This window comes from Chamaea fasciata, unplaced genomic scaffold (genome assembly GCF_029207755.1).
Source record: "Chamaea fasciata isolate MVZ Bird 193981 ecotype frontalis unplaced genomic scaffold, bChaFas1.0.hap1 SCAF_8, whole genome shotgun sequence".
NCBI classification, from domain to species: domain Eukaryota; kingdom Metazoa; phylum Chordata; class Aves; order Passeriformes; family Sylviidae; genus Chamaea; species Chamaea fasciata.
This window is the reverse complement of record NW_027094093.1, coordinates 2,155,507-2,169,777: the sequence shown is the minus strand read 5'-3', so window position 1 is coordinate 2,169,777 and position 14,271 is coordinate 2,155,507.

Here is a 14,271-nt window from a genome sequence, read left to right as displayed (position 1 = left end):
TTCAAAATATCCCTCATTGCAGAGTTTCTTTCCTGCTCACACTGTACAAGCCAAATGGGCACTTCTGTCCTGCAGAATGTGCCAGTCTGTGAACACCTCAGGTTGTGCATGGGCAGACTCAGTCACCAGCACAATGCCACATGAAATGTGCCAGTCTGAGTTCTCAGAGAAATGAGGCATAATCCCCTTTAGTAGATCTACTCTGGACCAAAAGTACTTTAGCTTCAGTGAGGTTAAACCTGAAATGGGTTCGGTCCCTCTTAAAATCAGAGAAGGCTTTTAAATAGACATAATTTAGTCCATTTGCAGAGCTGAGAAATGGTCTCTTGGCTCCTCTCCCTTCTGACCCAGAGTGGTAAATTGGAAAGCCATGAAAAATAGGTTTTGTAGTCATAGCTGATGCTTTGGGGGTTGTGATAATGCCCCAAGCACTGGGGCAGCAATTCCAGCAGCTGACTCTTGAGAGGAATTCTGAGTTTGCATTGGATTCTGCTGGAGACAGACTGCTGTTAGCTTGGAGCTACAGTGTCTACGATAGCACTAATTAGCATTCAAGGCGAAAAATCATTACTTCTAAAACACAGCTTTTATTCTCTAATACTTCTGGTATCAGCTATCATGTAATGTGAACCTCGAGAGAAATGCTTTGTAAGTAAGACTTCCACTTTAGCTTGTCAGGCAGACTTGCACCACTGAACTCACTGAACACATTTAGAGTCAAAACTCTCTTGTTTCATGGATTCCTGTAGCAAGCATTTGGAATAATCTGCCAGTATATACAGGGCAAATATATTAAAATACTCCAGCCTGAAATCTTCTGGCATTATTACATAAGGCAAGTCTGAATTAACCACAGCCCATGTGATCTCCTTCCTGGGAGGAAACAGAGGTGCCTGACTAAAATGGTGAAATTCCTTAGAAATGCCCATAGTTAGGGACATTGGGATGGCACACTGGTTAAATCAGGAGGTACAGTTCCGTAGGACATGGGCCAGCTGGAGATTATAAAGAGCATCAGGACAGAAAAAAGAAACAAGTTGTTCCTAAAGAGAGCAATGAAAGCCTCAAACAGGTTTCTGAGAGAGGCTGTGAAATTTCCATCCTTGGAGATGCTCTGAATTCAAACCAGATGAAGTCCTGAGCAACCTGCTCAAACATTGAAATTAGCCTGGTCTTGGGCAGGGAGTGAGGGCCCTTGGCAAAGGTCCTTCCTGCCCTGCAGTAACCTGTGACTGTCCCATTCCACACCTCCTGTGACAGCTGGGGCTTCCTGAACTATCTACAGGGATGCATTTAGTAGCCCTTCATGTCTTAATTCCCTTCTGTGAATTTGTCTGTGGGGTTTTTTGGAATATAAAAACTTCCGCTACCCATCTTTTTGGAGCAAAATGTTCTGCAGCCTGTGTGTGCTGTCAGCTGCCACCTTCCGTTTTCATGGAAGCTGCTTGTCTCCTGGGGTGCCTTCTGCCTCCCCGGTTGTGAAACAAAATAAACGTCACATGGGATTGTGTAGATGTTCCCTGTTTTTTCCTACTCCACAGGGGCAGACAATGGTTTCCCTGAATCTGTCTGGTCTTCCAAAGACTTTCAAGTTGTGTGACAAAGGTTGTGTCATGGCCCAAAGTGTATTCCTTGGGTCAGTGCCCAGGAAGCCAAGCCTGGCACATCCCAGCCTTTATTTGCATGCAGAAGTTTAACACGAGGAATTGTTGTTTAGGCAAGAGACATGGGAATATTCATCCAGTAGCCATAAAAACTCAAAGATAATATTCTGATTCATCCCTTGTGTGGGTGAAAGGAGGAAATAAAAACACAAAAGGATGGCCTGTGCTGGCTTTGTTTTCCTGGTGCAGACAGTGCCGGAGCTGGGCATCGCATTAGCGGACCTGTTCATAAAATATTCCATAACAACCAGAGCAGCTCATGCTTAATGGAAAAACATTAAATGTTCCATTGGGAAACAATTGCCCTTTATACAAGATGCATTTCTTCTCTCTCCCTTTTGTTCAGGGAATCTGACCGGGAACAAAAAAAAGCTTGTCCCTTCAGACACCCTCTGTTCGTGCTGCTCCCTCCCCAAATCAGGATCCTAATCCCTTGTTTGGACGACATAATCAGCTACACAAATATCAGTCGAGATAGCACAGACAGATTATAGCTCCCAGCAGGACAAGGGAGGATGGTTCAAGCTGTAAATACCTCTGCCTGTATGCAACTGTTTTTCCTAAGGATAAAGCAAGAGGAATATAAACAGGAATTCTTTAGGCAGATGGCCTTTAGTAACCTCTCCACGAGACATTGGCAGCTTGTAAATAATAAGTGGTCCAGTGAGCCAGCCCTGACTGGAAGGGCTCTCCAGACCTGGGTGTGGGAAGCCTTGTGCATGGCTGAGGGGGAAGATATTATTGGAGGGGAAAAAGAAGCGTAATAAAGGCTGATAATTAACAGTAAAGAGTGAAAGCCACTGTAGAAGATAAATTTGTTTTCAGTTTTAAACCATAGTTGAGAGCTAACTCTTGCAGCTATTTGGTGCAATCATGGCTAACTTCGGAAGACAGGGAATACTTCCAGGAGCCATAAACCATAGGTTGCTTCATTTTCTCATTTGGTGAGACACAGAAATATCCTGCCCTTGGTGTGGGCCATGTTTTTCTTTCCTTGGGGAATATTGCTAAACTTGTAAGGGAAAAGGGAACTTTGACCTGTGGAGATTTAAGTACTGGATGTAACAAGTACCTGTTTCTAATCCATATCCATAAATAGGTCCTTGAGAGTCCCTACAAATCCAGCCTGTTTCCTTACAAATTTCTCCATATATCTGCTTTGCTTGGCTGAGCTCAAAATTGAGAAGTTGAAGTCCTTTCCCAATACATATTTTCAATTACTGTAATTTTCCAGACCAAGTAAGGGATGGTCCAGCTGTACAAATTGGAATCACTATTTCTGTGATACATCAATATGAGTAACAGCTCCAGAGAGATCTTTAAAGATTTCTCTTGGACCATACAAAGACTGGGACATCTCAAAACTGTCTCAGCTTGATTACTTTATGTTCATGTGACAATCCAGCTGGCTGCCATCCATGGATATTTATCCATATGTATTTATCCTATATATTTATAGGATTTGGGGACAATGGTTGTCTCTTTAATATTGGGGCTGAGATATTGTGTGCAGAGCTGGGAACCACAGCAAACCATTTCAGGTCCTCAAATTGGGTAGGAAACCTGGAGCCGAGCAATCACTTCCCTGTTGGAATAGGCTTAACATTAAGTGGGCCAGGTTTAGGTGGGATATTGGGAAGGAATTGTTCCCTGTGAGGGTGGGGAGGCCCTGGCACAGGGTGCCCAGAGAAGCTCTGACTGCCCCTGGATCCCTGGAAATGTCCAAGGCCAGGTTGGATGGAGCTTGGAGCAATCTGGGATAGTGGACTTGTCCCTGCCCATGGACAAGATGGGATTTAAGGTCCCTCCCAACCCAAACCAGTCTGTGACTAAGATTCTGTGATTTTACTGCAGGAAAATTAAAGCTATAAATCATGCAGAGTTAGACATCCACTTTTGCAAAGTGTTTCCATACTTAGTTGAAAAACTGTAGTGGGTAGTTATGCCTATTTTCCCATAAAATCTAATAATAATTAGAAAAGCTGTATTTGACTTTTAAAAGTTATGTTTGACTAACCTGAGTCTCTGCGAGCTGTAATTCTAAATTAGCCCTTACCTTTTTTCTGGCACAGTAAAAATTGGAGTCTTGGAAAAGAGATTGTGAGAAATAGATTAGGAAATTTGTCAGAAAAAAAAAATCTTTTTTCACCTTTTACCAACACACATGTAAACTGTGCAGGCTGCATGCCCAGTGTGGGGGTAAGGCTTAGTTGTGATTCAGCTCAATGGAATGTAAATGAAGGCTCCTATAATGAAATGAGTGGGAACATTTTGGACTTTCATTAACTTCACACTGTAAAAAAGAGATAATTCAAAGAGCTGCTTCTCGCTTCTGAGAGATAGTTTTCAAAAACCTGATTAGAGACGCATAGAATTGGGGCTTTTGTTGAAGCTAAACCTTCAGTGAGAAATGTCTGTAACATCCTCCTCTCCTCGGTGCCAAGCAGGATTTAAGAAGTGAAATCTTGAACATCTGAAAGGCACAGACAAATCGAATTTAGCAGAGAGAGGTTGCCAATAGCTGCAGTGAGGCGCTGGCTGCGAGCTGAAGGCTATTGAAACTGAGAGTAATTTTTAGTAAAACCCGCATTCAAGTAATGACACTTTAATATCTTCAGCCAGGGGCCAAAAAGAATGGGGAATAAAAGTGGGTTGGTGGAAGTTAACTACCAGTCAGCTGGGCTAACTCACCACCCTTGGAGTTCTGAGCCACTTGAGCGGGAATTTAGCCAGGAGATTTACCCAAAGCCAACAGCAGTCAAATTTTAGGGAAAAACCCCATCTTTAGAACCTGAAACAATCAACTCTTTTCCATCCCCAGTCACTTTTGAACTGCAGTTTGTGTGCCGAGCAGGTAGAATAATGCAAACAAAGCATGTACCTCATGTGAGGAGTGATTGTGCAGTCCAAATCAAATCACAGCACCTCTAAACTGACAGAGTTTACTTTAGACACATTTGCTGAAAGGATCACCAGAAAACATCAGGATAATCTTGTGTGTTGTACCACCAGTTGGCTGCTGGTGAGGGGAGGATTTAAAAGGAATATCAATATAAATATGGATGGTACAAAATTGGCACATGAGGCCAAGGTAATTTTGTATAGCCTGTCCACACTAGTGTTGGAAATCAGTCGTTCCAACAGCAGATTGTTTGCACAGACATTTTTTTTCTTTCCGGGAGCAGGAAAAGATGGTTGAATTCAGATGATAGGATAAGTTAGAGGCTGGAGGGGAAGCTGTAGCCAATTGCAGCAAGAATCTGCCAAGGTACTGCCCTGTGCACAACTGCTGCAAGCCTGGGCACTGGCATGAGAGTGCAAACAATGGCAGGAGTTTGAAATGAAATTAAAACTGGAAATTAAATGAGTAGATAGTCCTCTGCAAAGCGAAGTGAGAGTACAGGGCAAGTGCTGCCTAGTGAGCTCGCTGTTGTGCTCACACACACTGTGGCAGGCAAACATGGGCATCACACAACAGCTACAATCCTAAAATAACTTGCCTAATGAAAGGAAGAGGTCTTACAGGAACAGAGGCCTGGTACTCCCTGTGACTGAGCTCATGGCAGGCATGAGCCATTAGATAAGGCTGAAGAATCCTCTCTTCACTTCATGGAAGCGGGGAAAAATAATTATGCACTTTCCTTGGTGAGTAATAGCTCAACAAAGCAGAAGCTTGGAGCGTGCTGTTCGCTCTCCTTGCTGTGATTTACCTTCCTGCAGCAGTCCAGGATGCTCCTGGTTGTCAGCCTTGGCACTGGCTGATGCCTTTACATCCCAGGAATTCCGGTCTTAAAGATCCTGTTACAGTACGTGTCCTGTTTAACTGGAGTGAAGCTGCCTGAAAATCAGCCTGATATCTGGAAGTTTGGCCTTATCTTTAGGTGCCAGCACGCTGCCTGATCAAACTGAAGTGATCAAGTTAAAATTCTGGGGCACTGGCCTTTCTGGGCTAAAATTTAGAAACCAGAAATGGAGCTGGAAAAAGCCCAGCTGACTTGAAACAGTCTGGGACAAGACAGAATCGAGGCTGTTTCCCTGAGCTGAGAAAATGGCCAAGCCACAGCTGCTGGTCTTGTCTGGAGCAGACAGCTGTAGAAAACATTTTGCTGTGCAACAAAAGGGCAAATATTAGGACGCCATGGGACTCATGTAGAGTTTGGCTTGCATAGCTCAACTCCTGCCCTCCCTTTGTACCAGAATTATTCGCAGGGGCTGAAGCAAGAGCAGGATTCAGAGCAACCTGGTCTAGGGGAAGGTATCCCTGCCCATGGTCCTTTCCCAAACCGTTCTGGGGTTCGGTGAATTTGCCCTGCTGTCAAGCATCCATGAAGCTCCTGATTTAATAATTCAACAATAAAGAGTTCCTTAATATCATACCACAATCCCTGTGTGGAGGCTGTTGCCAAACACCTACATGGCAACAGGAGCTGCAGGGCTGGGTCTCAGTGCTAGCTTTCAGTAAGTGAATTAAAGAAATAAGCAGGAGCTAAAAATACCGCTCTGTGACTCTGAACAGTGGTTTGACAGCCAGGTGAAAAGAGACTGGCCTGCTCTGCTTTTAGCTTGCAACATAAGAAAATAAATCTTAGGCTCTTGTGGGTTGTGTCTATGTAAGGAATTTAAAAGGATTTAAGCTGGCCTAGCATAAGTTAAACTCCGTCTCAAGGGAGCATCACTGCATGGTTGCGAGAGAACATCTGCAACTGAGAGACTATTTGGATGCAAATAATGCTGCAATTCACAAGTGCCTTTTCAAAAGGCCAATGTTGATGTGCAGCCCCGACGCTGGGCAACCACACGGAAACAAAAGTATCGCGTGTGGGATCTGCCGCTCCAGTGATCCCGGTCGGTCAGCGTTCATACTCCTCGTCAGAGCAGTGCTGGGAAATGCATCTGGGCAGGCGGTAAGTAAAGGAATTGAGTACAAATCCACGACTCTCATTACCTCAGAACCCAGAGAATATAACCAGTTGTAGAGGCCTTAAAATATATTTTTTCCTTCATGGATTAGCGAAATGTTAAAATTTATGAAGAGTGTGAAACTCTAGACTTGCTCAAGACACAGCATATGTTCCTTGTCATATTTTTCTTTTTCTTTTTTTATTTTATTTCTTTGGCACTGGAATAAGGTCTTAATATTCAAAACTGCCCCAATGTTTTCTTCCTGTGGGTTTCTGAGAGTAGCCGGATCTGGGGGTTAAACAATTGCAGCTTTTGAAAGGAGAATGGGTTGGGAGCACCAGTGTCATGATGCACTGCCGGAAAAGAATGTTTGCAACAAAAAAGATCTGTTAATGAATTCTGAGTATTTATAGCTCTGTGAGCTTTCCTGCAGAGTTCATCTCCATGGGAAGTTATTAGCTCAAAAGTGAGCTTAGTCACAAGCCGCTTATAGGGAATATTTCTGTTTCTAATATTCCCATTTCAGTGACTGGTGCTTCCATGACACAGTTATTTGCTCACTGAGGTGTCCAGTGCTGCTCAGGTCAAAATTTATCACTGCAGATACCACTGCCTTAATGGGGAGAGAGCTCTGCAGCCACGACAGGCAGAGAAATACCTGCCATGTGGGGTTGGGATGGCGAAGGAGAAACAGAGGGGTTGAAACCCTATTGCTCACCCAGTAACCCCTTTCACACTGAGCAGCAAAGCACGGCAAAGGAGCGGAATATGGGGAATGCACTGGAGCTCATGCTGTACACACTATTTTATCATCCATTTCCTGCTCTATCTGATGGGTGGTTTCGGAAGCCAATCTGCCTTCAGCAGCACAGGGTGAACGGGGGGTACATATGTCAGCACAGGAGAACAGCTTGGAGCATGAACTGATATTAAGGCCACTCATGCATGAGGTAATTTGTTTTATAATAGCAGCAGAAAGGCTGCTTATGCATCAGTGAGATGCAGTAGCCTGGGAGCCATCTGGGAATTAAAGTAGCACTGTGCACTGGAAATGCTAATAAATATGAACTTATGCCCAGATGGATTTTATTTGGTTTATGGCCATGCAGAGCCTCCCTGCTCCCTGCCACTGCCACGGGGCTGGGACGTGAATCTTCGGGCTGCTGTAGCAAGGATCTCTCTGCAGAAAGTTGCGTGCGAGGAAGCTGGAATCCTCTCCCACAGCCAGAGCTCTTGGTGTGGATGTGGCTGCCTGGCTGCTGCTGGAGTGCTCCCACGCAGCCACGAGTGGCAGCTGCAGCTCAGATGATGTGATGGTTTATGCTCTTCTGAGGCTGATGATGCCCTTCAGGGAATGGCAGAGGGGTAGAGAGGAGACACAGTGAGAAATGAGGAAAAGGAAGGATCAAGCCTGGGCTCCGTTTGTGAATAAGCAAAACTTGACTCTTTCATCTGAATTCAGGTTTTGGCACCCTGCTTGTATGTGTGTATGTATGTCTGTGCCCACTGCAGGCTGTTTTCAGGTTTCTCTGTGAGGTTTGACTTTGAGAAAGGCCTCAAGCACTGGCTCTGTGACATGCTGCCCTTCTTGAGCGGCTTTCATTGCCAGTATATGAAAAGAAGTTGAGCTTTCATTCTGAGTAATATTAATTGCTATTTTTCTTTCCACAAGGTGCAACATCACCATTTGTTGCTTGATGCTCACTGGAGGTCATGCCAAGAGGGTTTCAAATGAGATTGACTTTAAATGTGCTGGCACCCTCAGGTACAAAACCTCCACCTGAAGCTGAAGTGAAGAAACACATTGGACTTACAAGGTTTAAGATGTCGTTGCATCATTCTTTGTAGTCAAAATAAGGGTGATTTACTGTGTGTCCTTTTTCCTCTCATACAGGGAGCCGTAAATGCTGACTCAGTTCACAGAGTTTATCACTCTGCTTATGCTTAGATCATATTTATTAGTGCTTAGGCTGCCTTAGCAGTTGCAGAATCACCGAAGATTCCAATACCAGGTTCCCATGAAATCCAGCTCCCAGCAGCCTCTCTCTACTGTGGTTAAAGCCATTAGCTGAGTTCCTTTAGCAAAAACTCTCTAATGTTACTCATTTATTGTCACTGGGTGTTACTAATGGTTGCTCAGGGCCCTTGAGGGTGTATTTTCCCTTTATTAAAAATGCTAAACAGCATTTTAGCAACCTTTTGGGAAGCTGAGGTTGGCTTGACTTCTTGGTTGATGAGGCAGCACCATGATTCATGAAACCACAGGAGTTCAGCTAAACCCTGCCCTGCAGTGCCTGAGTTTTATGCCAGCAAACCTCTCAAAATGTGGTTCAGGAACCTGAGATATCTCCATTTGCAGTGGGATTCACTGGAATGTTGACCAAAGTCTGAAACCCCAGATTTCTGGGCTGTAAAGCATCCATTTTTTATCAGAGTTATTTTGGGTTTGATGCAGACTGAAGACTATGTGCTACCTTCAGTGTGTGTGAGCATGAAGAGACCATCAGTGTGATGTTAGAGAGGAGGGAGCTGGTGCTGCAGATGATTTTACAACTGAAAGGGCAGCTGGCAGCACAGCCTGCCACCACCAGCCCTTGTCACAAGGCTGGTGTGATTCCTGCCCTGATGGCTCCCTGACTCCAGACAAAACACGCTCTGATGGTCAGCCTGAGAAAGAAAGCTACAAAGCTTCATTTATCTACTTAATATCGCTCCCAGTTCTTTCTCTCAAAACAAAAGGAAACTTGCTACCAGGTGTTCCCAAACACCTCCAGCTCCTAAATGCAGGGAGATGTCTGTCAGTCCCCAAAAAGCACGTTGTGCCAACCCTGATAATGAAAAGCTCCAAACAAAACAAAGCAGTGAAAGAATTTTTAATGCTGCTATAAATCATTTGGAAATGAAGCATGTCAATGCCTTATGTGGAAAACCAAACTGATGCAAACAGCACTCAGGAGCTGGCAGCATTTCATGGTTTTTTACACTCATCCCACACAGAACTGGCTTTATTTCTTTTGCACAGGCAGGTTTTTACCCATCGTCCTTGCCGGTGTCTCATGTTGACATCAGCAGGAGCCTTCATCAAATACATTTGTCTTTATACTGATACTTTTTATAGAATTGGGCTGCATGCCACTCAAGGAAATTGTAGTTTCAGAGGAGTTCAAGTGGTTCCTCAGTATAATTCATTCCCAGAGAAGATTAGGAAAAGCTTAAATCTGGCACCATGACTACTTTGCCTGGAAGAAGCAGGGAGTATTTCTTACTCAATCTGACTGAAGAAAACTAAGACTCGTTTGGGTTTTAATGAAAAACAGAGTGTGACTAAATATAAATCCATACTTTAGCTGTCTTCTGCAGGGGAGAAACATCTCAGCGTAACCTCCAGAGTTGCCATTATTTGCCCTGAGAAGTTCCAGCTTTGCGTGGATGTGGATGTACAGCACGTTCTGAGATCTGTCCTGTCGGAGCTCCCAGGGTGCTGCACAACTTCATGCAAAGGAGGAGGAGTCAGGGCACAAATGTCAAGTGCTCCTCTCTTGCCTGCTGCTACTTGTCAGCAGAGGAACATCAATATGGCTGAAGGGCAAATGCTTGGTTATCAGTCAATCTGAGGGAGCAGGCTTGTACTGACAGCTGATGGTTTGTAACCAGTACCCATCAGGGATGAAAAATCTGGTGATAAAAGCCTGGGAGCTTAGGTAACTTGTTGGCTTTATAGGACATGGAGTAACGTTTGATATAACAAATAATCCTGTGCCTCCAAAAATCCTAGAATCACAGAATGGGTTGGGCTGGAAATGACCTTGAAGCCCATCTGAGTCTGAACCCCAGCATGGGCAGGGACACCTTCCACTATCCCAGGTTGCTCCAAGCCCTGTCTATACTGGAAAACTTCCAGGGATGCAGGGGCAGCCACAGCTTCTCTGGGCACCCTGTGCCAGGGCCTTCCTACCCCCACAGGGAAGAATTTCATCCCACTCTCCCATCTAACCCTGCCCTCTGGCAGTGGGAAGCCATTTCCCCTTGTCCTGGCACTCCAGGAATAGTCCCTCTGTGTCTTGCTTGAAGCTCCCTTCAGGCACTGCAGGGCCACAACTAAGTCACCCTGAAGTTTCTCCTCTCCAGGCTGAACAACTCCAACTCTCCCAGTCTTTCCTGCCAGCAGAGCTGCCCCGTCTTTCTGATCATCTTTGTGGACTCCTCTGGCCTGGCTCCAGCAGCTCCACATCCTTCCTGTGCTGGGACCACAGGGCTTGATGCAGCCCTGCAGGGGGGTTTTACCTGAGCAGGGCAGAGGGACAGAATCTGCCCCTCCCCTGCTGCCCATGCTGCTTTTGATGCTTCTTTTTGATTCTTCTCTACAACTCCCCATTTGTGCGTGCTTTTGCTCCTTTTTTTAAATTGAAACTGGAAGTTTAGTCAGATGTTTTTGCCTTTTTTTCTCTGCAGAAGTTGTTCAGCTTTCAAATGCTGTGGAAGAAGATGGTGTGTGCTGCAACAGAGCACTGCCTGAAGCCTGCCCCAATATTCTGAGGGAGGGAAGTAATTGTTTGCTTAGCTGACAATGGAGCTGGGGTCTCCAGGAGCCAAAGCAGCACTTCAGGTGATAAGGGCAACCTAATAAAACTTGCTCTTAACTATTTGTAGGCTGTAAGAAAACAGTAGGGAAGGAAAATTTTCTGCTGGAAGAAGGTGGAGTCAGGGTTCCAATCTGAGCATGCACAGAAGTTAAAGTGGATAAAGAATATGAATGAAAACTGATTAATGGGTGCTGATAAAGCTAGTCACTAACTAAAGTCTCCTTGCTTGATTCCAGCCAGATCATCAGAGTCAAGACCCTTCCTCTGCCTCTGTGGCAGAGGTTGCTGGCTGAAGCCAGTGGGAGTTTTGCAGCACTTTTTCTGGAACACGTGAGCTGGTGTAATAAGTTTACCCTACTTGGACTTAACAGGGTAGACCTTTAGTGCCCCTGTGTAATCCTGGCTGTGCAGCTTTGCCCCATCTGGGTGAGCTGGTCCTTGAAAAAAATGGGGAAACTTGTAACTAACTGTAATGCAAACCCTTTTCCTTGCTATGAGCAGGACTTGCTATGTGTTTGTGGCTAAGGATTAGCACTTGCACCACTCTCAACTCAACATTTCAACTTTTAGTTGCAGATTTGCAGTCTGGGGGAAGGTCAGTGCAGGAAACTCCATTCTCCAAAGGGAAAGCTGACATGCAAATGTCACTTTGGTGAATAGAATAAGAGTTTTAAGTAAGTGTTTCTCAATTATCAGTAATAAGCTTTGAAGTACAAAGCTGAATGACTAAGGCTTCTGTACTCAAATGTCTCCAAGTGATCTGCAGCTGAAAAATGTAACAAGAATCAGTTTTCCAACATGACAGAACCATACACCGTTCTGCTTATATGATGATTCATGACCACCACCTCTCTGTGTGGGCTTGTCCTTGTTCTTTCCTTGTCCTTCCACAGCAGCTCTTATTTCTTTTCCCTGGAAAGACCTCTTTTTGCACTGGTGTGTGTATATCACTGGTGGAGAGTGCTTAAACATCTGCACTTGGGGGCTGAGACACAGCTCCCAGTGCCTTATCACAGCACAGAGCCAAATCTGTGCCTGACCGAAGAGTGAATTCAGTCCTTTGGCCCTGGGAATGAGTTCAGCATTGGACCAGGCTTTATTCAAGCCTTAATTTTTTCACTGTTTAAAAAAAAAAGAAAAAAAAAAAAAAAAGGGAAAACAGTGCACTAAAATGGGCTGAAATGTAACTCTGAACAGTTGAGCTATTTACTGGAGTTCTCAGTACACTACAAACTCCATAATAACTTTCATAATTCATGCTTTGTCCCTTCCCTCCACAGAGATGAAAAGCACTGATTTGCATTTGCTTTTTTTTTTTTTTTTTTTTTTTTGTCATTAAGAGAAAAGAATCAAGGACTTTGTAGGCTGTGCAGGAAAAGAGCAAGTTATTTTACTTTTTTTTTTTTCCCTCCTAAATACTATGAGTTGGTGAATATTTACATGGGATCAATTCTACATTAGCTTGGGGATAATTTGCATAAGCCCCAGCATTGTCACTAGTGCAAGTGACACTGATGCCATGCAGGACAAAGCTGTGCCAAAGGTTGGGACATGGTGTGCAGAGTGACTGCCCGTGGCTGGCGAGCTTCCAGCCTCCCAGGCATTGCTAGCTTCAGCCAGGGTGACAGGAAGCCTGGAGAAGAGGAGGCTCAGGGCGGACCTTGTGGCTCTGCACAACTCCCTGACAGGAGGGGACAGCCGGGGGGGTCGGGCTCTGCTCCCAGGGAACAGGGACAGGAGGAGAGGGAACGGCCTCAGGCTGTGTTCAGGTTGGACATCAAGAGAAATTTCTTCATAGAAAGAGTTCAGGCCTTGGCGGGCGCTGCCCAGGGCAGTGTGGAGCCCCCATCCCTGGAGGCGTCCAAGGAATGCCTGGATGTGGCACTCAGGGCTCTGGTCTGGGTGATAGGGTTGTGGGGGTGGATTGGTCACACCACACAGGTTGGACTCGGTGATCTTGGAGGCCTTTTCCCACCTAATTGATTCTGTCATTCCATAAAGTATGAGAGAATAAAACTGTTTGTCCCGAGCTTGAAGTAGTTTGAGCTGGTGGCCTGGGAAGAGGGGAAAAGCCTTTTATTGTCAGTTCAGATTGCATAAAATACCTGTCAAAACAGACCAGTGGTAAAGTTGCCCAGAGAAGCTGTGGCTGTCTAGTCCCTGGCAGTGCCCAAGGCCAGGCTGGATGGGGTTTGGAGCAACCTGGGATACTGGGAGTAGTCCCTGCCTATGGCAGGGAGTGGAAGGAGATGAGCTTTAAAGTTCTTTCCAACCCAAACCATTCTGTGATTCTACAGTGACCTATGAGACGTTCGTGTTCTGCACTGCAGGAAAGCTCTCAGTGCAAACACAGTACTGCTGGCTGCTGCTGCATCCCACATGGGGCTTTGTTACAGCCCAGGCTCTCTGGACGGGCCTCAGAGAAGCTGCTGAGCCATGAAAAATTCAGGTTAGGGTGACCTGACTGATCCAGTTCCTAGTCCCAGTGTTCAGATATTTTTATCTCGTTACCAGTCTGTGCACAATATGTGGCTTTCTGGGCGTGCTTGTGTAACCTGCTCTGGTGATGCACTTTTTCAGTCGAGTGTATGAACTGCCTGAGTCTGTACAGCCCTCACTCCTGGCACAAATAACAGCCCAGCAGCTGTCCAGCTGTTTGACCTGCCTGGCAATGAGGGGAGGATAAAGAAATAAAATGCACAAAACCTGGCCAAAGCTGAAGCCTGCTTTCCAATACTTCATACCCACTGCAGGAGGATGAGGGTGGAGAAGACAGCACTTCCCTGGGTACCTTTTGGTACTTGCACTTCAAAGTGCAAGAAAGGGTGAAGTACAACTTTCCAATGCGAGTCTGTGCATCCTGGGAATGTGTCTAAGGGACTGCCTTTGTGGATTTCCAGTGAAAATACTTATGGGACTTAAGTCCCACAGTACTGTATAATGCAGGATGCAGAGAGAAAGGGTTTTGCCAAGAACAAAACAGGGACCGGGAGGATGAATATGTTGTCCTCGCTCTGAAGACAGGCAAGGAAACTTGCTCTCAAACACGGACTAGGAACGGGAGGTGCCAATGTGAAGCCACTAAAAAAGTGGAATGGATGGTGGTAAGTTAAGAGAAGACA